The 25,822-nt window shown below is 39.3% G+C and overlaps 1 protein-coding gene across 1 annotated transcript in view; it reads left to right on the top strand.

Annotated features, from left to right (window-relative positions):
- The first annotated feature begins 2,425 nt into the window (after positions 1-2,425).
- The window catches only part of LOC120565855 (glycine receptor subunit beta-like), a 123,587-nt gene continuing 100,190 nt past the window's right edge, over positions 2,426-25,822 (top strand). Inside the window, exon 1 of the mRNA XM_039811914.1 lies at positions 2,426-2,547. The gene's annotated coding sequence lies outside the window, so the exon portion shown is untranslated. The remainder of the gene's footprint in view (positions 2,548-25,822) is intronic.

The raw sequence follows: 25,822 nt of genomic DNA, 5'->3' as shown, positions 1-25,822 counted from the left end.
TCCAATAAAGCAAAAGATTGCAGCAGACAGTAGCTAAGTTTCCATCCACTTGTCAATCGAATTATCTGAAGTTCGGTAAAAAAACTCATGCGAATAAAGCTGGTGAAAGTGTGTTTCCATCAAACAGCTTTAAAGCGAATAAAAACCTGTGCGTAATGACGTCACATGCTGTTTTGCGATTAAATTGGTATATTGAATTGATTTGAGACATTTTATGGTGTTTCCATTCATTTTTGCACTGAATCGCACAAGATTCAAGCGAACTTTTGCGAACAAAGTTTTGCTAGAAAAAGTAGTTGTTAATATTAGAAGCCAAGCTATAGCCTAAGCTCCGATGGGCCTTTGGCTGAGGATCTGATCCAGCTCATCAAAAAGGTGGAACTTGCCTTATATTTTCCCTCCGGCACCGCTGCGAGACAACTCTCTTTTTTGAGCCGTGTATCGCTGTTTGAGCGCCTTCCATTTACTCCGCAGGACGTCCCACGGCTTGTCGTAAGGGACATTCTAAAACGCTTAACGTGAAAAAGCTTAACATGGTTTAATGTATCTAAACAACGATCAGTCATCACCAGATGTATCGTGGTCATATCTTGTCATGAACACTTAAGCCTGTCAAAAAAACTAAATCGAAATCCAACGATTATAAGTTATCTCACGTTAATGTGTCAGATAACGTCCATAATATTTGTATATTGGGTTAGATTTGACCGTTTTAAGTGGTTATGATGAGCAATATAGAAGAGGATTTTTTTGGTGAGGATTGATCGTTGTTTAGGTACATTAAACCACGTTAAGCTTTTTCACATTAGGACTTATAAAGCCAATGAGAACCGTGGAGAGTCAACCCCCAGCCGCTCCGCTGCCCTGAAGCAGAAACGCTTTATGTCAGATAACGTCCATAATAATTGGACTTTGGGTTAGATTATTTGACAGTTTTCCGTGGTTATGATGGGTAATATGAGAGAGAAATTTGGTGATGATTGATCGTTGTTTAGGTACATTCAACCACGTAAGCTTTTTCCATAGGCTCTGCATAAACGCTTAATGTCAGATAATGTCCATAGTAATTGGACTTTGGGTTCGAGTTTTTTACAGTTTTCAGTGGTTATGAGGAGCAATATGAGAGAGAAATTTGGTAATCACTGATCATTGTTTAGGTACATTAAACCACGTTTAGCCGCCCATATTAATAATATTAATACGGCCACTGATGAAGAAAATATTAACGTGAGATAACTTCTATAATGGTTGGATTTCGATTTAGTTTTTTTGACAGGCTTAAGTGTTCATGACAAGATATAACCATGATAAATCTGGTGATGATCATCGTTGTTTAGATACATTAAACCACGTTAAGCTTTTTCAAGTTTAGCGTTTAATGTCCCTGTCCTAACTGTTGGTCATTTCCTTCGCGAGCTCCTGATAAATGATGGCGTTTCTTAGATTTTTGCTATCTAAAATAGCTGTTATATTTTTCTGGTAAATTAAATTAAAAAAGTATCTCGTCTCCTCGTTTGTCCACTTACATCTGTTTTTGTTTTGCAAACAGAACGGAAATACTGGGCGGAAATGAACTGAAACTTCTTCTTCGTTTTATTGCGGGTTGCAACCATAAAATGACCTAAAACTTAATCGCAATTCATTATTTATTTGGCAAATAACGTTTCCATCAGCGTTTATCACATAAGCCGTATATCGATCAAGAGAAAATCCGATGAGACCGAACGTATTTCATTTGAGTCGATATTCATGAAATTCAGTCGGATTTTACTGTTTCCATAAGGCATTTTTCATTCGATATCACTTAATTCGGATAAAAACGGGTCGATGGAAACATAGCTAGTGAGAGTAACAATTACAATACTAACATCAGGAAGTTGTAGGTCATCCATGTTTTTGTGTCACTAATTCATACTTTAAGTTTAACTGATTGGTTTCTACTGGTTTGATTGATTGATATAATTTAGTATCTGCATTAAAATGAAGGTTTTTGGAGTGTTTCGTAGTAATATTGCCTAGAGAAAGGTGAAAAGAACTGGTCGAAGCACAGAGCCTTGTGGAATACTGTGACTAAATTTAGCGTGCATGGTGGATTCATCGTTCACATGAACAAACCGAGATCGATCTGATAAATAGTACTTAAACCTGCTTACAGTGACGTATGACGCAAGAGTGCAATTTGTAATTTTGATTTATTTTTTATTTAATTTTGCCTAATTATCTCTCCTGTAGTTCTCTAACTGGGAGCAAACATATAAAGTATTTTTTTTTCATCATCTCATCTGGGTAAACTAATACAAAAATGATAATAAGAAATGTCAGTACATCTATTAAGAAGAGAGAAAAGTCAGTATCAATACCCTACTGTGCTACTACCCCCTAGGAACTGGGAACAGGATGCAAGAGCAGTGCAGATAAAGGAACACACACAGGACAGCACAGCAGAGAGAGAGCGAGAGAGAGGACATGCAGTCAGGCTACAGCATCTCAGTTACTAAACACTGACTCCCTGTAATGCAGCAGAACTGATGATCTGAAACACTAGAGGTAAGAATCAGCCAAGTATGCAATGTCTTTCTATCTCTTATGGTTCTTTGCAGTTACAGTCATCGGGTACAGCATGTGTGTGTGCGCGTGTAAGAGAAAGAAAGAGAGCAATACAGAGGGAGAACTAGATCTCGTTACCTCAGACTGAAGGACAATGCCTAGGGTTTTGGTGCTGTCCTGTCCTTGTGTGCATGTATGTGCGCACAAGTATTTGAGAGAGCCTGTTTTGTACGTACTGTATGTGTGTGCAATACATTACATTTACATGACTTGTTACAGTTTTCCTGCCTATCACATAGAGAACAATGTCTGTGTGTATGCGTGTGTGTGACCATAACGGCTTCAGCGAGCTGTGTCATCGCATCTTGACAGCGTAGTCTAACGCCGCAGTCCCCCCCACACACACACACACACACCCACCCCCACCCCTCACACTCCTATAGTCCCCTCTCTTTCCCTCTCCCTATCACTCCCTCTCTCTTTGGGTAATTCTTATGTTTTATAATATTTTGTTTTGACTCTCCTGTCGATTATTTTTTACTGTTATACAAATGTTTAGACCGTAAAGGCAGGACACAGCTCTGAAGGGTCTATCTAGCCTCACAAAGACCACAATAAAAATATACGCATTTGTGGATCCATTTGTATATGTGAAATGGATTTTACACATTTGTAGATTGCTTCCTGTCAGTTTGTGGGCCATGTCACATTTGTGACTTGCCTCCTATTTGTTTGCAGATTTTTGTCCCATTCGTACCACGGCGGATCTGTACAAAAGTATCCGTGTGTTAGGTGCATTTACTAGCTACACCAGCAGGTGACAACATTCCCTCACATGAGCTGATGGAAATACAGTCTGTACTGAAATAAATCTAAAACTAGCATGAGCATCTGCACAACATTAGACAGCAAGGAGAAGGATAGCAGCCTGGCTTCAACCAGAAGGTGAAAGACAAAGTGGAGGATCTTTATTTAACCAAACGATCATGATTCAGGATAAGGTTCATCATGTCATCTACAGGTGAGTGTGCATTACCTATAGTTTGCTAACTTGGTGTTAGCTGTGGTAGTTATGCACGAGCTAGCTCACATTAGATCACTTAGTTCAGGTAATGTTAAACACAACCAGCATCTGTGGGTGGGGGTGCTAGTCAGAATAACGCATTAGCTACTCTGTTTTAGTAAGGTGCAGCATTTTGCAAGGCTAAGATATTAAGCAAAAGGATTGGACAGTTGGGCCTGCTCGCACGTGTTCGTCGAGTAGGTTTTTATGTACTTCAGCATAAAAATGCATATGACCACAGAGGCAGGGGAGCCTCTGTGGAGAGGTCATATGCACAGGGATTGTCAGGATGAGACGTGAGATTGTACACTTGTGCCATGCTTTCTTTCAGTTCTTTTTTTTGACAAGAAACTGATGAGTGTAGGCTGGGCTCTGGGCCACAGAAGCGGTTGACAATCGTTGTCAGGAGGCTGTCAACAAAGCCGGTCTACGGAAAGCCATTCTGCTAGCATTCTAGCATTCTGCTAATGAATGCTGATTGGTCAGTGAAGGAGTGATTACGATCGGAGATCCCGCTTGACGGCATCCGAAGCAGAGCCTGAATATCAGAGTGAATATTTCAGTGTGGTTTTTAAAACATTAGCAAACCTCTTTCTAGCACATGTATTAACAGGGAGAGCCTTACCTGTTAGCTGTGTTGTCGATGCCTCGAGAGAACAAAGGAAGCGACTCAGAGCTTGCCGTAAAGCAGTATCTCTGGCCGTATACGTGTATGACGTCATTGATATTTTAAAAGGCTTTTTAGAACAAAAAAGCGACTTTAAAAAAATCTAACACACAGCAGTGTGTATTTTCTTAGCCTCCCCTTTCGAATGCAACATTCAGATTACTAGACAAAAAATTATATTCTGAGAAAAGTGGGTTTTGAGGGGTATAGCTCCATAGAGTCCCATTCATTCTGCACTGGCCTGTGAGCGCCCCCTATATGGAACTCTGGTGGAACTGCAACCAGTTCAGAAGCCGGAAGTAACGAGGGAGTGGAACTTCTTCCTATATTAGAAGTTTGCTGTCAATTATGCTGCAGTAGAGCTGTACCAAGCGTAAACATCTCCATGAGTGAAACATTTGTTTTGGAGAGTGTCAAAGACAACATCTGAGTATGAGAAGATACTGTTGAAGGGTTTTCAACCAAAAACAGATATCGAAGCTAGAAAAGAAGGTGATGTATCCATCAGTGCAATGGAGAGTGTCATCATCAAACTCTGCGTACTGGTCTGTGATGCGCTCGAACACCTAGGAGAGTTGCTGTACATGGCTTTTTATCTTATGGAAACAATTTATTGACTCCAATAAACACTGATATTATTTACCTTTTATTTTCTTTAATATTAATTTATAATTAGTGCATTACATGTTTATGAGTGGGTAAATTAATCACCTACACTATAATTTTTATGATTATTATTAGGGTTCAAACCCCGAAGGGGTAGAACCTTATTGTTTTGGCTGCAGTTTATTGTTATTATTAGGCTCAAATCACCGTGAGCTAGAATGAGCTGGAAACACGAAACTTGGTCCAATGATAGGAAATTATGTGTGTTCCATTTCCAAGAAAAATTAGCCCAATCGGCTACATGTTGGCACTATAATTAAAGTTTAAAAATGTGATTTTTAAAAGGCCACGCCACTCACACCGTAAGTCCGATTGACTTGAAATATCTCACACATATGCAGCTCAATGTGCTTTACAAAAAAGCCTTTTGGAACATAAGTGTCCACCATGATGGATGTTTTGCTAATTTGCATAATGTGAAAAACAGCAACTTTGTAAATTTTGATTCTGTCAAGACCAAAATTGGTATACTGCCATGCGGGACTGAGATACACATTTCTACCATAAAAGATTTGTGAAAAAATATGGCCGCCATCAATTGAAGATTTTCGCAAGGGCGGAGCTTAGCAGGAAATTGGCATTTTACTCACTGACAGATTGATCAATTATCATACAAATTCAAACATATCTTCAGTTTGTCATGAGGCCGACACAACGATTTTGAGTTTGACCCAAAGGGGGCGCCAAAAATACCACAAGTATGTACCGCAAAATCTGGTGGATTGAATTTCACCAAAATTGGTACACGGGGGCGAGTAGTAACCACAATCTGTAAGTGTCATATTGATTGGTGCATGTGGGCTATTTAGCATTATATTAGTTAATTATATGCCTAAGCTAAAGACATGAAAATTGTCACCGTAAGTGATGGTGATGTGCTAATGCTTCCCATAAAATATGATGCCATTTGGCCTGATGTTAGCTCCCCCCTCACCCTGTGAGCTCGATTGACTTGAATTGTTTCACACAAGTCCAGTTCTACAGAAAAGCCTCACCATAAACATCCACCATGATGTTTGTTTTTTTGCCAAATTGCATAAAGTGAAATATGTGGCTCAGGTGGTAAGAGCGGTTATCTATCAACCAGCAGGTTGCTGGTTCAATCCCAGCCCCATGTCAAAGTGTCCTTAGTCCTCTAAACTGTTCCTGATGCTGCACCATCAGTATATATGAATGTTTATCTGACTGCTACCTAGGCCACAGTGTGTGAATGGTGCCTGTATTATGTAAAAGCATTTGGAGTAATCATTAAGACTAGAAAAGCCCGACATAAATGCAGTCCATTTTCATCCTTCTATTAGCCAAGAAAGGGTTTCAACCAACTTGCGGTTATATTTATTTATTATCATTATTATATTTTGTATTGTTATTTTATTATCCTAACCCTCTCAATTCCCTGTTCTTCTCTGTCACTGTGGACACCAAACGTTGCACCAGCGAGTAGGAGCTACTTGTGGAAACCTACGCTCAGGGATGTAGTGGAGGCTAATTTAATGTAATGTAATGTAAACACCGTTTATGCACCTCCCGAAATTCGGAAATAGCGTTTACCCACCTCTAAATTGCGTTTATCCACCTCTAAATTGTGTTTATCCACCTTTAAATAGCGTTTATCCACCTCTAAATAGCCTATCGTTCCTAAGCAATTCTAAATTAAGCTCATGTCGTTTTAGTTTCATATTGTTCATTATTATTTTCATAGGTTGTTAAACCTAAGACAAAGTCTATCCATATTGCACTGCATTATGGGACTGACGTGTTGACCAATCTCTTGCGTAGCCAGCAGGCTGCATCAAAGCAGACTTCATCAAAGATTCGTCAGTCACTAGCCTACACTATATCGCGTCTGAATGGATTTTAAAAATGGATAGCCGTCAAGACAGCAGCCCTCCTCCTGGTGCCAGCAAACGGCCTCGGCTACAAACCCAAAGTAAGTGAGCTCGGAAAACAGTACTAAACTTAATGTTTTTGAGGTTAATTTGGTTCATGGTAGATTCATGCCACTGGCTCAACAAGCCACGACGTTGATTAGGTTACCCCTTTCAGACACAAAGTTGCAAGTCACCTCTACCTTTTCACATTAGCCCATGTTACAAGTAAAATTCAAGATATATTGTCAAATAAATAACTGGATGTTATTTCATGCATTCTCTGGCATTTAAGCCACTGAAAGTTAGTGACAACAAGCTCCCTTTGCTAGTCAGCTAGTTAATGTTATAATAATATTAACCAACCGCATTTGCGGTGTAGCCTGAAAGAGTTTAAGTTATCATAATTAGCTCACCAATAAAACACAATCTAGAGTACAATGTATTCACAACTAATTGTGGATGATGCTACATGGCTTCAAATCCCAGAAATAATAAAATCCTTAGAGAAATAACTGGGCTAGTTTACTCTGACTGGCTACCATTTGAAATGATTGACGGGGGAGTCCCCCCTCCCCCTTGCCCTTCCCGAAATGGTACTGGCACAGAGACAGTATTAAGTCAATTAACTTAAAGATGTAGATAGGCTATAGCATTCAGACTGGATACCTAAACATCCATGCTAAATAATTTATTTTAATGGTTTGTCTGAAAGGGTTAGCGTATAGGCCTAATAATGTGTAATAATAATGTGACCGGCTACTTGACAGGATGTGGTGTGCTAAGCTGTCTTTTCTCCATTTTAACTTAATTTTACAGACCGAGGTGAGACAGACAATGATGCAGAGAGGACAGAGAGAGGAGATGTAGAGAGGAGGGAGATAGAGAGAGGAGATGAGATGAGAAAAGAGGAGGAAAGAGGTAAGACAAACAGAGAATGAAGAAACAGAGACAGGACAATTTGAGAGAGAATTAATGTATGAATTGAATAGTGATTGTGTGACCTATGAGGGAACAAGCAGTGATACCCTTGGTACCATCAAATGATAGCCTATAGCGATGTCATCAGGATACACATACACTGGTAGGCCGTGGTCCACCTGATCACAGAATTTATAGTTTACCCACCTGTTTTTTTTACCACTACACCCCTTTCTACGCCGGCAAATATCATCCAATAGCATCAGGATATGTGTAAAAAGACCTTGCACTCTTTTGACACGATTTAGAACATGGTCATAGCAGTGAACAATTTCACTTGTGCCCCGTTCAAACCAGATGTCAACACAATCACAATCGCTCAAAAAGTCCAGCAGCCGTGCAATTATGGCCTCTGCTCGTTTGTCAACCCAGTCTCACGTCAGTTCGTGATGGCATCACGAAAATAAATCTATTAGATCGTGATACAATCACGATATTATGAAGATTTATGTGTTGGTGTCACGTTTTTTAAACTAATGTATTTCAATGGGAAGCATCTTACGTGATCACAGCACGAATCTTTCTGCCAGTCGGGCTGCAGCAGAGAAGCTGTATACAGCTTTGATATTATTGGTATTTTTAGCCCAATAACTGCTGTTTTCATCAACATTTATTCACTAGATCTTATCACGGTTTATATGTATTTCTTTTAATGTTATTATTTCGGTCTATTTCATCCAGGGAAGCTGGATTGCTTTGTTGTTTATTGATATTTTTAAAACTATAATGCTACATCTATCAGCATTTATTATGCTGTTATCATGGTATGCATTTCTTTTATTTTAATATTATGTGTGAAATATTGTGAAATATTATTAGTATATTATATTACAGTAAATAAGACAGAACAGTAGGCAGAATATGAGCCGAGCTGGCGCATTCAAAGCCGATGTCCCACAATGCAATGCGGGCATTCATTCACAGAATCAGACAGCAATCAGCGGGTCTATAAAGCCAGTATCGCTTCAATGTACGTAAGGGATAATGTGGAGCGAGGCGGTTGTTATAGTGAATACAACAACGACAGGGTGATCAGGACCCGGACGTGAATCTTCTTTTAGCGGATTGATTGATAGCTCTCCTCCAGAGTGAACAGAACTGCGTCCATGGCAACGCTCCGCTATGCATGGTGTGTTATACTTAGCAACGGTCTGTTATCAAGAAAATAACAGACCACATTCTACATTAGAATTCAAGCAAGCCATGTAATAAATATAGTTATACCATGGTCTGGGTGAATACTCGATTCTGATTGGCTGCAGGGTGTCCATTAAAAAGTGACATTGGACACCTACTAAAGGAGTTCGGTGAAACTGACTGTTTACTGTTCTAAATTAATGCGCTACATTAAATCAATAAGGAAATGTGGATTTATTATTTCCAACTCGTCCTCTGAACACCACAGGATGGCGCTAAGACACAGGCTGCAAGAAGTAAGTTATACTGGCCCTCTGGACTGACTTTGTTTCACAGCGAATAACGTTATCTCACATCCCGTTCACTGTTCAGGTCGCTGCTTCAGGCTGCGCCGCTGCAGCCGACAGTAACGTTACACATCGCGGATCAAATTCTTCGTAAAAGTCGTTATATTGTTTTGGGGACAATGACATGGCTGGATAGCTAGCTTGTCTTGTTGTTCAACATACTGTCAAATTATTTTTACTGATTGCCAACTGTACACAATGTTATTGACTTTGGATCTTGCTAGCATAGCGTTAGCTTTCTGGCTCGTAGCTAAACTGAAGGGTTCTACCAGCTGAGCGGACTATATAAATATCTCCGGTTGCTAAGGGAGGCAAGTCGTATTAAGGTTCTTCCTAATTCCTGGTGGAGAGAACAACATTTGCATTGCATAAGAACCTGATGGATGGGAATGATTGTTCCAGGTATTAGTCAAACCGTCAGGTGTAACCAGGGAAAGGGAGTTATTGTTTGGATAAACTTTAGATTTCGATTGTAAAACTAATTAAAATATGTAAAAATAAAAAATGTGTTATTTGGCAAGTGACCATGGTATAAGCGGGTTAATGCCCTTCGAGGTGTCCATTGTCAGGTATTAATGGACGACGGCAAGGCGTGAACCGTCCTTACATAATCAGTGGTTTTGCCACCAGCAAATACACGTTGCTCAGTTTTGTTCAAGTAAGTTATGCACCGTAATAACGTTTAAAAAAATCAGCTGAAGACTCCGGAAGTGACGTAGTAATTACTGCTCAGCGGATAGGAAATACAAATACAAATATATAATATTTGTAGCGGCAATCTGAAATGGAATGAAGCCCATTTACAGCAGAAACACATTAGCCGAAAAAAGTCACAGCACGAGCCTTTTAACAGATTCTGGGCCTGTCTCTAGTGGGAGTTGTAGTTTTTAAATATATTGGTATATTTCTCATAAGTAGAAGTTGGTAGTGTAGAATTTTGGATACACCCTGGGTTTTTTTATGATGCGGAACACACTTTTAAATTTCGATTCGATTTTAAAAATCGAATCGTTAAATAGGTGAAAATAGCTTATTACCATATTTGACAGTGCTTACAGTGGGTAAACTTTTGAGACCATATCTACATGACAGCTGAGGTCCAGAGCTTTCTAGAACAGCTGGTCCTATGTGTGTAGCACCTTCTGTTGCTAAAAGACATGTACTGGGTTCAAGGTTCAGAGGTCAATATTTCAAAGCAGGAGTAATGTATCCTCTTCAGACTGACATTTGTTGCTCTCCAGATTGAGACCTTTCCAATGATGTGGTTGCTATAGTCCTATGACAAGGCTTTAATTTTTACATATCATAGGGACCATTTTGCAAGCAATACTACTTTATTGTTCCCAGAGGGATATTTGCCTTGAGTTCAAATTCTTCACAAATAACACTTGACATATTGTTTTATCATACAGTTGACATATACTTACAATAAAAAACATGAACAAAGTGATATGTAGTCAGACTGAAGCACATCACACAGACACCATCTATTGCTCATCTTTCAAAAACAGTGACAAGAACAACCTACACACAACCCTATATGCATCATATCATGAAGCTATTGCAAAACCCCTGCAGCCTCAAGCAACATTATTTAAAGTTTTAATTGAGGTAGGTCCAAATTAGGGCTATAGTTTAAAAATATTTATTTTACATTGGGGTACCCATTTCTTCTGCTAGAGGATAAAAGCTACTTGGCATGGAGAATAAAGATAGATCAGACGATATTCTCTGTGCTCCCCTGACAAGCAAGCTTTAAATGAGATGTTTTTAGATATTGCTGACATATTACAGTTTTTTCCAACTGCTTACACACGTTTTCAAAACTATGTCTCCTTTTTTCAAAACTCTACACACAATTCCTAAAACTGCACACACAAAATGCAAAATGCCTCATATCTCCTTCAAAATGAAACACTGCATTCAAAATACCATAAACACCTCACAAAATGAAGCATTTGCATCAAATGGCAAACACTTTTTTTATAATAGTACATTTTTGGATATACCATGTACACACTGTTGTTCTAAATCTAAAGCTCTTTTGTCGTTCATAGGCTTATATCTACATTTACAATGTTCTAGAGAGAAAGTCATCTGCTGAGACGGGTTGAAAAGTGCACTGTAAAAAACAATGTAATGTTACAGTAAAACAGAAAATATTGATTGGGCAAAACATTATTCTTGTAAGAGTAGCACAGTGTTGTATACAGTAGCATCAAACAAGAAAACAAAAGTATAAACATATGTAAACCAAAGGTATCATTTTTAGAATAAAAAATATGTGTATGTGTGTGTGTGTGTGTGTGTGTGTGTGTGTGTGTGTTGAGAGTGTTTGTGCATGCTTGAGTGTCTGGGCGGGGGGGTCTGTGTTGGGGGGGGGACAGAATTGTATGCACTCTGTGCAAAACAAAGTCTGGTTGATTTGTAATGCTGAAATAGTCTTTAGATAGTTGCATGCACTATGGACGCCACTGTAAAGCTACTCAAGATGGGCTTCTCTCATTGGTCAATCCGTGGTTGATCACATGATGAATAAGTGTGGCTTTGATCTCATCAGAGATGGCTCTCCTTCTTACTCTTCTTCCCTCCTCCTCCTCCTAGTTGTTGTCCCCTGTCTCTCCCTCCTACTCCCCTTGCTCTGTCTATTGTTGGCATCCATTGTTCAAAACAGGTAATCTGACCTTTGACCTATGTATAGGCCTATACTAAAGCAATGATTGGTTAGTGTTCAGTTATGACATAATGTGTTTGCAAATGTGAGGAGTGTGTGTGCCCTGGTAAATAAGTGTAGCATTATAATTGGTTTTGTTTAGAAATGGATAGCAAGTAACTTTTTTTTTTTGTGTCTTAGGTAGAGAATTGTGTTTAATGTTTTGAAAAAAGTGTTTTATGCAATTGAAAGCTGAGTGAAAGGCTGAGAAATAGTTTATGGTTTTGGAGATTTGCTGTGTAGTTTTGCACTTTGAGTGAGAGGTTTCAAAAATCGTGTGACATGAAAAGATTTTTGTAAGCAGTTGGAAAAAACTGTAAAATGCTCTGTAATGCAGCCTTGTATGTGTATGTGTCTGCTCTAAATGATAACACACTTTGAACACGGGACTTCCAGCCAAAGGTGTTGTCCATATACACACCAAGGTCCCTATAGGAGCAGAGCTGATTGGTTCATCATTTATGACCTCTGATACCCTCTGACCCATGTCACGACCCTTTCCTCAGTTTGTGAAGGCAAGGCAAGGCAATTTTATTTGTATAGCACAGTTCAGCAGCAATACAATTCAAAGTGCTTTACACAAGACATAAAGACATTCATACAAATTGGTAACAGATAGAAAACAGTTAATACGAAAAATAAAAAAATAAAAAATGAAACTGAATAAAAAATGAATTAAGAAAAGGCAGTGTTAAAAAGAAAGGTCTTCAGACTTGATTTAAAAGAGCTGAGATTAGGTGCCGACCTACAGTTTAGCGGTAGTTTGTTCCAGATGTACGGACCATAGAAACGGTTGAATGAGATTGTTGGCATGGCACCACAGGTCTCTATTTTAGCAGAATATGCAAAAGTACTTGTGTCTGTATGCAGTATAGGCTAAGGTAGAAGTGTGCCAAAAATGCCAAAACACATGTGTACACATACCCAAACAAAGCTATATACATCTCTGTGAACAAAAGCCTCAGCAAAAATCTGCTTATCATTTTAATTTCCTGAAAATGCTTCCTAAAACTGGTCCCTTCTTAATTTTTAGAAAGTAGTCTCAGTAAAGGCTACAAAGGTTATAGCTACAAGCTGTACTGTAACCATGGTGATTGATATGAGGATCATCTTCTGAATATAATAATTAATATGGTAGGCCTACCATAAATTGTTATTTCAAAAAAGTAATGTATTTAAAACAACTAATAATGCAGTGTGATGTTAAATCAAACTAACACATACCACACATAAATATCCTCATGTTTTATTCCCTTTAGTCTTTACTATTAACATTCATCAACCGCAAAATTAGAAAATTGTGTTTTTAAATAACTGAAAAATGCTTCTCTTTGTATATAGTTTATTTTTTGTTTTTCACAACAGTAGCCCACAAGTCAAAACAAATGCACATTAGTCAAACAAGCCATTAGGCTGTAGTTCTAAACACTCAACTGTAGGTTGTTTATACAGGCCTAGTATTTTTCTGCGACAAGGCAAATCAAAGTGCTTAGCATAAAATTTTTCTTTCATTATTGGTATTTTTATTGTATAAATTCTCACGTACAACGTGCGGGAATTTGTTTTATTTTTTTACGTGCAGCAATCTTTCACAGACGCAGAGCGGTAATTACTACGTCACTTCCGGAGTCTTCAGCTGATTTTTTAAACGGAGTGTCTATTTGCACCCACGGTACGAATAGCCTTGGTCACACAGCTGAGCTAGTCACACCCTGTGACGTAACAACAAAAACACGTTGCTCGCGTGCACCGAAATCATGGCGGACGTTCATCATCCATGACCGCAGAAACTGGCATATTAGGAAAGTTTTGCCTCTAAAGTTTATAACAGTTGAATTTCTAACAGAAAATGGATACTACAGTTGCGCTTTCTGTCTTCAGTGAAAGCATACAACCGTTAGTTAGTACCTATTTTTTGTATACAGTATGGCTACCTAGCAACCAAGGCTTAGTGACACCTAGTAGTCAACAGTTACACCAAATTCCACTAGTTAGACGGGTGGTTAGGACAAAGAGCTATGGCTCAGGAGATTGGTGTTCGATTCCCCAGTAATGAGGTTTTCATTTTTTCATTTTGGATTGGATTGCTACTTCACATTCTTTGCATCCTGAAGTGTGCATGTGTATTAACGTCCCTGGAGAGAAGGCGCAATTTCGTTTCATCCCATCAATCTGTTGTAGCAGCAAGAAGATATATCCTGCAAATGAAGAGAACATGAAGAGAGCGATTCTGAAACGGAATTCGGAGGTAACGCTTTGCCATATATTTGTCATTTTGTAGAGTTTTAATTAGCTAGCACTACAGTACTTCTCTAGCTAGCTACAAGTCAACCAGTGGTAGGTCTTCTGACTAATTGCTAGCTAGCTAAGGTTGGATAAAGTTATTGTAAATGGATTTTTTGGGAACTTAGCTAGCTAACGCAAATGGTTATTTGTCGATATTTACGTAGGCTATGTCATTGGTGATGTTTACTCAGATTTTGTTTACGTTGGCAGCAGTGGTTAAATTGGACCGGGGCTCTCCGGAGCTCAGCCCCGGCACATAAGCCTGCTCGTTTGTCTGCTTGCAGTCTAAATATGTCACATAAAATTTTATGAAAGTGATGCTTCTGAAAACATGATGTTTCTGACAATAAATGAAAGATTTTTGAAATGGCATGTTTATTTTGTCTCGGCGGAGCTGAGATGAGAACAGTCAGAACACGGCAACAACCCGCACAGGACTGCAGACAATTCACCACTGCAGGTCAACTACATAACGCCAAAGTGTCTATGTCAGTAGGATTAACAGATAAAATGCCTACGCTCACCTCCGAGCTTTGGAGAGCCCCACTCGGTGCCGTGCATGCACGTGCGTGCGTGCGTGTGTGTGTGTGTGTGTGTGTAGTAAAGAGAAGGAGAAGGAAGTTTGTGTGAGGTGGACCTGGTCACCACAGACCCAAATCTTCTCAGCTGTTGCTACTGTCATATGCTGCACTGTCTCTTCATGTGGCACATTATGTTTGGCACATTGTATGGGTCACTTCAATAACAAGGTAATACAATGTGTATCATCAAGTGATGACTGATTAACAGTAAGTGCTTTGAGTCATGTTAGTATTCCAGTGTTTTTGTTTTGTGTCTGACATACTGGTAATACACTTTAATGTCTTATGTCACACTTTTGCTCATTTTCTCATAATTCTACCCGACGACTAATGTTTTTTTCTTTTTTAAAGGAACACCAGCCGAGGAAAATATACTCGGGGCAGTCCTTTGACAGTTATGAAGAGTTCCACCTAGCAATGAAAGCATGGAGTGCAGAGGGCTACCATCCAATGCATAAAGAAAAACTGTCTCAAGTACATTTAAGTACTCTAAATTGACCCTTTCTTGTGTCCATTATGGAGACAGGAGGATAGAAAAAAGTTAGTAATGTTTGATCCAGTGAAATCAAATTATATTTGGAAAGAAAATAATTCATTAACATGGGCTATTGTTTAAAGTGGCTGCTTCCTAGATGTGCATGCAGTGTGAAACCACTAGTCGGCAAACCAAGATGGACTTGCATTTAGCACCTTTAATACTATGACTAAGAGACATATCATATTCTTTGATATTCTTACAGACAAAGATGAAAGACCTTTTCAACACTCTTTGCGGATGGGCTGTCCTGTAGTCATTAAGATTCATTTTGACAAAAAAGTCAACAAGCTGGTTGTTACCAACGTGGCTGAAGAACACAACCATCCTGTATCTGCTGAGCTGTTTGCAAAGTATGCCCACAACAGACAACCAAATGCGAAGGAAAGGCAAGAAATTGAGAAGCTGTTGGAGTTGAAGGTAAGTGTGATTTTAATGTGATGTTAGGTTTGTGGGTGTAAGGCATAGGGTGTCATACACTTGCCACTATGCTAATTCTGTTAATTTGACATTGCCAGGTCAGTGCTTCCATGTTGAAAAGATTGGTCAAAAACAGATACAGCAAGGAAATGAAATTGAAAGATCTGCATAATATTAGACAGAAAGTAAAAACCAAGAATAACCTCTCAGATGCAGATCAGATTGTCAATATAGTGAAAGACTTGAAAGCCAGAGGGGACACTGCAGACATTGTTGCGGATGAGGAAGGAGGTATCCAAATGATTTATATCCAGACCCAGAGAATGAAGCAAAGTTTCAAGCAAAACCCTGACATAATCTTCATGGATGCCACATATAAAACAAACAAACAAGGCTATACCCTGCAATGCCTTGCAGCGATGAATGAGCAAGGTTGTGGAGAGCCGGTGGCTTATGCCTTCCTTCTTTCCAAAAGCCTCTCTCACATGTGTGACCTATTCAAGCAGCAAAACAGAGATTGGGAAAGGATAAAAACATTTATGGTAGACAAAGAAAAGACTCAGATTAAAGTTCTTCAGAAGAATTTTGAAGATGCAAATGTCTTGCCATGCTCTAACACTAACACTAACACTGAAAAAAAAAAATTGCTGAGTTGGTCAGAAAACCAACGTCAGAAAAAAAAGAACTATTGACCGTGCTGTGAGCTATTCTGTACAGCCATACAGGTGAACAATATCTGAAAGCTCTTGAACATTTCAAATGTGAGTGCAAAGAAAATAAAAATAAAAAATTAAACTCAACTACTTCATGACACATTGGGATGCTGAGAAACCAGCTTGGGCACACATGTTCAGAAATAGTTTAGCCACTATGGGCAATAATACCAACAACATCATTGAGAGTCACTTTTCAAAAGTTGAGAAGGTCCTGCATCAGAACCTGTCCATTTATGAAGCACTCAGAGATCTTATTTCATTTAATGAAATACAAGTGAACGAAAGAAATTTTCAGGAACATTGTGAAGTAAAATCACTTCAATTACAGCCGTACAAATTCCAAAAAAGCAGTGGAGCTGTCTGACATTGTTACGAACAAGGCATACAGGATGGTAATTGAAGAGCTAAATAAGTTGGAAAGTGGTTGCTTCAACATTGAGAAGGAGTAGGAGTGGTACTCTGTCAAACAAGAAGGGAAACATGGTTGCAAGAGGTATATGGTAAACCTAGACATGACAAACTGTTTCTGCTCTTTTTCGATTTCCTATGGACTCCCTTGTGCCCATATTCTTTACAGTAGGGAATGCGAAGGTGCTGATGGAATAAACCCATCAAACATACATCCGAGATGGATAAAGCGCACTGAGGATGTTCTAGAAAATGTCCTAAATCTCAAGGCCATTCAAAGTAATTACAGTTCCCAAATCTAAAGACAGTGGCAATGACAGATTTAACACAGTTCACCAGGTTGCAATGGAGGTTGCATCCTTTATTGTCAGTTGTGGAGGCCAAGAATATTTAGATAATCTGCAAACATTAAAGAATTTGCTTACTTCCTGGAAGTCAAATAAACAAATACTACTGCTTGAGACCGTACCTGGTGACCAATTAATTGATGAAGACCCATGCAGTCTGACCAAAGATGGGAAAAACACCTGTGATGAACATTTGAATGGCGAACCAAACTGTATGCCCACTGAAGGCAAAGTCAGGTCCACTGATGACCAGTTAGATGATGACCAGTGTTGTCTGCCAACTGAAGGCAAAGTCAGCTCTGAGAATAACACCGGTGAAAAGTAGGCGTGGAAGGCCGAAAAAGCAACGAAACTTCAGTTTCAACACAAAAGGTCAGCTGTTATCTATTATGTTCATAAAAAAACAGAAATAGACAGACATAGAACAGATTGCAGTAGCCAGGGAATACGGTTAAATATGATTTAAGTAACATTTTTTAAGTAACAATTTTACTGTTATTCTAGCCAAGAGACGTCGTTGTGATGAATCCCCAACCACACCCTCGCTATTACCTGCTGAAGGCAAAGTTGGCTCCATTGATGACCAATGCAAAGGTAACTTGACTACAAATAACACCAGTGAGTGAAAAGTAGACATGGGTGTAGTCTTGTCATTATCTTTATATTTCTTTGTGCTTTTACTCTGTATCCTTTATGTCATTTTTACTTCCTGTTTACATCCTGCATCTTGTCTAATTCTAGCTAAGGAACCTTGTTCTGAAGAATCCCCTGCCTTGTTGCTGCCAGAGTGAAACTACGACAGGTTTACATCTTGTACTCCATACCCAGTGTCACAAGAGAGCGTCAGTACTCCTTACACTGGCGGTACATTTACTCATCAAATATTTACCACCATTTTTTAGAAAATCACACTTAAATGTAAAGTTGTATCAGCGATCCTGCCGGATATTGTGTTTGTTTTTGTTTGTATTTATGTTCAAATTTCTTAGCAGATGCTTTTGCTTTTGTTTACAATGTAACTAACTTTATATTTAGCCTGAGAACTCAAGACACAGAAGAGAAATAACTCACCCCTACATTCATTGTTGTCTAAAAAGAAGTGTAGCTACCTGTTTGTATTTATGTTCAAATTTCTTAGCAGATGCTTTTGCTTTTGTTTACAATGTAACTAACTTTATATTTAGCCTGAGAACTCAAGACACAGAAGAGAAATAACTCACCCCTACATTCATTGTTGTCTAAAAAAAAGTGTAGCTACCTGCTCCAGAATGTTTTGAGTGCAGTTTATGGTGCCTGGGCTACAGGGCATGTAGGGAATGGAAAGTTAACAGATCATGAGGAAATATTAAAGGGATTACCCACTAGTGACGTCAACATCATCAACACTTGATTTATGGTGACTGTGCCGTCAGACTACATCCCATTTCTTCCAGATGAGATGCAACATGAGATGCAACTCAAGTGAACAACACATACAACACATTTCATAAATACACTGCAAGGGCCACTTTACGCCAAATTTTTTCTTTGCTGTGACCATGGTGGACACCGATTCTGTTGCAAGATTTTCTGATTTTAAGTTATTCTTTATTATCCATTGGGGCGGGTGAACACATACTCTCACATACCCTGTCAGGGGTCCACACACATATGGGGGCACACCTGCACACATAAAGCAGCGCCTAGGGAGCTCAGGAGCACCTAATCCGTGGATGAGGACGCGGATGAGGACGTATGTGAGTGCTGCTTTACAATCACTATCTATCATTACTCCATGCACATTTTTCCTTCAGATAGCAGTCAGGAATCAAATCACTTTGGGTAGTCATTCAGTCAAGTTGCCCCTCAACCTTCTCTTTTTATGGCACCTTGCGATGAGCGCATTTTGATGAGGAACAGTGTTGTCAGGCCTCATGTGGTATATGATGAGCAATTTACCCCAAAAATCTTTGTACCTCTGGAGCCTCATGCTGTGATGTGTTGTACACTAGATCTGAGAGGTGTGAATTGAATGGCAACACTATTGCTCATTTTATTTCATTTGGGATAAATTAGGGTCAATGATCCATCTCACTGTTTTGTTTTTTAATATTATTTTTACTATATTCTTTTTTTAATCCATAGAAAATTCATGAAGGAGAGAGGGTCCAGAACAGGGGAGTGTCTTGACGGATGGACCTTACAGAAAAGCCCTGTCACCAGACAGAAGGATGGGTCAAGCTGCAGCCTATTTGTCCGGATGGAAAGTATTGTATTTTTGTGGAAGTAAAGACCAGGGATGGGCTATAGATTATTCATTAATCTTGCAGCATATAAACATGGTGATGTGTGTGTGTGTGTGTGTGTGTGTGTGTGTGTGTGTGTGTGTGTGTGTTGCTTGAATTGTAATACCAAATCAACCATTCCCACTCTAAATCTCTGAATACACATACGGGCCATCAAATTATTTATTTATTTGGTTTTTAAAAATGTGTTTTTTTCTTTCAGAATGCAGAAGCTCTACTGAAAGATGCTGACCCGACTGTAGTCCAGCAGGAGCACATGGGGGATCTCAGGAAATATATTAAGAAGCGGCTGATTGAGGCAGTACCAAATTGAAAAATGGAGGATTATTTTCAACTGCCCCTGAGTTTATGTAATTAGTTTTTGTGCTTTTAAGTACAAGTATAATTTCATGGTTGAATTGAATAAAGGGATTTTAACATAATAATTTGATTAAGGAATTGAAATTTTTCTCATTATGACATGCCAGCCAACAGCAAAGGCGCTGTTTTGAGTACATAGCTTCTACATGGTCATGTAGAAAATGTCTAAAAATAAGTAGATCATGACTCCATAAATGAGAATGGTGTGTATCATAAAAGAGACATTTCCATTGGAGATTTTGCATTAAAATTATATTAAAATAAGTAGGTGCTGTAATAGGTTATTTTGTAACGTGCACCATCTATAGGTGGAAGACAAGCAACTTATGAGTTCAGCATGTTGTAACTCATGAAAAGGTAATGTCAACAATAACAAGCTTCGCTATTCTGATTGCTCTATGACTTGTTATGGGGAGAAATGCGTGTCTCTGCGCAGCTGTAGCCGGCTCCTCTACAGAAAACAACCCTTGGAACTAGCCTGCCTTTGATCAAGCTACCACATGACCACGCATTAGCCTAATAGTAGCCCATACATGGCGATACAGCTGTTAAACTGTTAAAAACTAAATTACTGTACAGCTGGTAAATCTGAGATTTTAAATCTGTGCGTTTTACAATGCTTCTTTAACCTGTTGAGGAGTACAGTCACAAATATGTGATTAGAACCTTAGCGCAGTATTATGATGTCATAAGGAAAAATTTTGAGAGTTTTCTTTTTATTACATTGTGTGATCAATATGCCAAGGTAAATGCACAGGGGTGCAAATAGAAAACATTGCTGTGTGCACCGGGGTACGAAAAGCATTCACTGCTAATTGTACCAGGGGTGCAAATAGAACACATTGCTGTGTGCACGGGGTATGAATAGCATTCACTTCTAATTGTACCAGGGGTGCAAATAGCATACACTGCTAATTGTACCAGGGGTGCAAATAGCCTTACCCTTTTTTTAAATCTTATTACGGTGCATAACTTACTGGAACAAAACTGAGCAAAATGTTGTTGCTAGTGACAAAACCACTGATTATATATATTTATTACATGGCTTACTTGAATTCTAATGTAGAATGCGGTCTGTTATTTTCTTGATAACAGACCGTTGCTAAGTATAACACACCGTTGCAATGCATAGCAGAGCATTGCCATGGATGCAGTTCTGTTCACTCTGCAGGAGAACTATCAATCAATCCGCCGAAAGAAGATTCGCGTTGGAGTCCTGATCACCATAGATATAGAACAATATCTATGCTGATCACCCTGTCGTTGTTGTATTCGCTATAACAACTGCCTCGCTCCACATTATCCCTTATGCACATTGAAGCGATACTGGCGTTAAAGACCCGCTGATCGCTGTCTGATTCTGTGAATGAATGCACGCATTGCATTGTGGGATATCGACTTTGAATGCGCCAGCTCGGCTCATATCGTAGCCTACTGTTCTGTCTTATGTTCTGTCTGACATGAGACTGGGTTGCGTTTGTCCTCTGTCACATCTTCATACCTGAAAAAACGCTCTTTTACCCCATCTTCAGTGACACAGCAAAGCACATATGACATCTGGGCCACGTTGCTAATGTCGGTAGTTTCATCTAACATGACAGCCACAAAAGGTGTCTTCCTCACCTCCTCTTTCACCTCCTGTTACAACACTTGATCAGGTCATTCTGAATCTTTGATGTGCCACTGAACAGCGTTGATGTGGCGAGATGAGTGTGCAGGTCACTGTTGTTTGTTGCCATTTCACTCTTTACTTTTATAAAACTATGGGGCCTATCTATGAAATTAGAAGTAGTTATTTACTTGCTAACTGCATGAGCCTCACAGTGGCCTCAGTACAGAAGAAATTGTCAGACGAGGACTCCATTAAGACACCAGAGATTGCTAAAGTGCACTCTATGCAGATTTATTAGCAACAATTACATGTTCACAAGTAAACCGAGCTTCCCCGGATACAGCGACTAACCACAGGCTATAGACAATCAAATAGACAACTGAATGTATGACCCTTTTTTTATACAGCATTTTGGGCGGTGTCAATTTGACACATTTACGCACACAATTACCTCATACCTGTCTTCGTGACCCAGAAACCTCATTGTCTGTTAGCTTCTTACGTACATGCTAGTCAAACAGATGGTGCACTTCGAATGATTTCACATCATTTTAGCTATTATAGCTAATCTGGAGATTATGGGTACTCATCATTACCTGGTTTCATGTCAAATCAAAAGATTATATTTATAACTGATTAATTAATTTTAATTATATTAGCTTTAGCATGGCCTAATTAGTGAAGTGGAAGACACTATACATGTTGAAATACCTTAATCATTTCTGTGTCATTGTTCATATTACCTTGGAACATAGCAATGCGTAAGTGACTTTTTATAGTTTTATATCTATCATTTTCTATCTCAACTTTGTCTCAAATAACTAACTCCTCTGCTCACTGACAGGATACACCTTGCTATGCTAACTTCCCTACGTTAGCTCACTCACTAACATCTCCCTAACATCATCATTGTTCAAACTAAATATAGCTTTTAATATGCACTTCCTGTCTCTCTGACACAGAAAGGAAATTCTCCTCTTCAATATTGCTGTGCCTAAATTGTGCTTAAACATGAGACACTAAATTAAAACATGAACACAATGTATATTGAATAAAGACCCAACTTTCAACTTTATTTTGTCCCTAGAGGGCAATTGGTTTTGCAGCAAGGTATACAATACATGAAAAACAACATAGTCATACAATACAGAAGGACATGGGGTGACCTGAATACCAGTGGTCTAGAAGATCAACTGGTCACAGGTGACCGACTTCGACATTTCCAAAGCACAGCATCAATATCATCTAAAAAAGCCGCAAAATGACGAAAAAACTACAAATACCCACAATAAAGGGTAAACTGACCATATATATATATAGGGACCCATATTGATTCACGATTGATAGTGTATCTTGCTAAACTTATATAAGTTAGGGAGAAAAGTCAATGTGTGTGTCTGTACAAGATCTGGATCCCAAAGTATAATTACATTACATTTGTCTGATTTCTTGATTATAATTGCTTATATGACAGACATTACAAAACATTACTTAAACTTAAAGGCCCGCCTGCAATTACATTTTACTGCCAAAGCAGCCAATGGAAACAACCATAACTCCAATCTTACAGACTACAATTTTAAGGACTTCGTCTCCCAAATAACACTTGCCTGCTGGCTTCTGCTCTCTGCTGCTGTTGTTGCTACTGTGAGACGAGTGCTTAGGGACATCTACAAATTACAACACCGAAAAGAGATGCAACAAAAATATTTTTTAATTTAACTTATTTTTTAAAGTAAGTGCTGTAGAATAACTAGCAGGATACAAGTTATAATTGAGGTAAGTTTGGAGACATTACCTTATTTAATCATTAAATTAATAAATATTTTTGTTCCATCTCTTTTCGGTGTTGTAATTTGTAGATGTCCCTAAGCACTCTTACTGCCCGGTAGTAACAGCAGCAGCAGCAGAGAGCAGAAGCCAGCAGCCAGTGTTATTTACATAAACTTCTGGTGTACTTACAAATTTTACAATCCATCGTTTTATGAGAGCATAACCTATTTGTACTACTGTAGACGTTTGGTATCATTTCGGGCATTATTAGTGGGGTAATGGTAAGAGACACTTCGGATCCATTAGCCCCTGCGCTAAGCTATTCAGCGGCTAACGCTACTCTACGCTAACGCTCCCAATGTTCGACCCAGGTGAAAAAAGCTTCTGGGGGGGTGTTTGGCTCGAGGTCATGGTGCAAAGGACCCTAGGGTGAAATTACTCCGAACCATCACTTTAAGTAATATTAGTAGTTAAGAAAATAACTAATGTTAGCCGCTGTCGCTGCCATGTTGTTTGTGTATCACTATGGCAAACGTGCGGGGGGAGGGCAGGGCCCATTCGGAACTACGGGAGCCCAGATGGGACCGTCGGCGAATGTTAAGAGGGAAAAACAACACTCTGTTGGGGGCCAGGGGGCCCCAAGCAGCCGCTTAGTTCGCTTATGCCTCGGGCTGGCTCTGAGCCGATGACTGTGGGGAGAAAGGAGAGGTAAGGACAGGCACAGGACTACGACAGATAGATCTGCAAATGTTTCTTTGAGAGTGCTTGTGTCGAGTGTCACCAGGAGAAAACGATCCAGCGAAGATAGTGAGTGGAGCCGGAGTTGAAATACTGAGCTTGATAGTAGATGCAGGTGTGCGTGGCGGGAGAGCGGTGATGGTGGAATGAGGAACAGGTGTGCGTAGTCAGCTGGCAGTAGGCTCGTTCGAGATGAGCCAGATCTGCGCAGAATCGATCACCGGCGATCGCTCCCCAATGCATGCCGGTTAGATTTGTGTCCGACTTGATCCTGACTTGCTCTGACGTCATGCCCACGTGCGCAACGATAATCTCACGAGATCAAGGCGGCCGCAGTTTTTAGAGCCAGGCGCCGCAGTTGCTCTCCACTGACTGCAAGAGCCAGGCGGACCCAGGGCATGCTGGGAAATGCCGGCCTCTCAGCTGATCTAACAGCTGATTGGTTCAGAATCGACTCAACATGATGACGTTTTATATACACTGTTAAAAAAAGTTCCGTTAAAAAACGGAAAAAGTGCTGGTAATTAATTACCAGCACCGTAAACCTTAAAACGGATATTTCCGTAGATTTACCAGAGTTTTTCTGTACCATTGATGGACACTTCCATCAAACCTAAAATGGAAAATTCCGTATTTTCCGTAAATGTTTGCGTTATTGTACGGACAATTCCGTAAACCCTATAACAGATATTTCCGTAGATTTACCTGACTTTTTCTTTACCAATTACGGACACTTCCATCAAACCTAAAATGGAATATTCTGTATTATTAAAGTACTCAATCCGTACCATTTACGGACACTTCAGTCATCCTAAAATGTTAAATTCCGTACAGTTCTCTATACCATTTATCATCAATAAAGCACAAATGTAGAATCACAACAATTATTTATTTCCTTTAACAGCTGCCAGTGCTTTAAAGTGATTGCACTTTTTGTGGTGAATGAATTGCAATATTTACATTACAACCTTTAAAACATTCAGAACATCACCTTCACATTCAGAGCAATTTTACATACATAAACCAGCTGTTCTCTCAAAGAACTACAGCCATGTCCTTTAACAGGGAGCTGCCAAATCTAGCAACTTTTTAGCACCCACAGCCTGACAGGCATTAATAACAATTGTATTTGTTAAAGACATTGACAAAATAAGACAATAAAACTGCCAGCATTGCTGTTGCTGTCTCACCTGTCAGTGCAAAATGAGGAGCCCCCTCCAGGAGGATGCAGAAACCTACACCTCCAACTCCACATATCACACCGACAGGCAGAGCTCTGCAACCAGTGTCTGACCTTTCTACAAAAAACAAATAGAACATTAGAAGTATTACATTATACAACTTTTCTATAAAACATCAGTGCAGCAATAACAACCATGACGTTAGAAGGATGACTCTGTGCAACATGCCATAAAGAGATTTCTGCAAAAAATAAAACTTAAAACTTACACCTCCAACTCTACATTGACAGGCAAAGCTCTACTTGGAATGACAAATATCGCCCACCTTCCCTCCCCTTTAACATGGGGGATTTGAAACTGCAGCATGTGTGTTGTGGGCATTTAGTTAAACATCTGAACTCACATAATACTGTAAAAATCTGTATTTCTACTCCCAAGCCCCATGTTTTTGGATTTGCCTGTGTGTGTGTGTGTGTGTGTGTGTGTGTGTTTGTGTACATTCAGTCCAAAAAGGTATTTTCTGAGCTTTGAGAACAGCTCAAATGGCCCACTCAGATTCCTTCTGCTTGCATTCAAATTCCTTCAGCTGAG

Source organism: Perca fluviatilis, chromosome 1, assembly GCF_010015445.1.
Source record: "Perca fluviatilis chromosome 1, GENO_Pfluv_1.0, whole genome shotgun sequence".
Classification (NCBI taxonomy): Eukaryota; Metazoa; Chordata; class Actinopteri; order Perciformes; family Percidae; genus Perca; species Perca fluviatilis.
The sequence above is the reverse complement of the archived record's forward strand: the minus strand, read 5'-3'. Positions and strand labels throughout refer to the sequence as shown.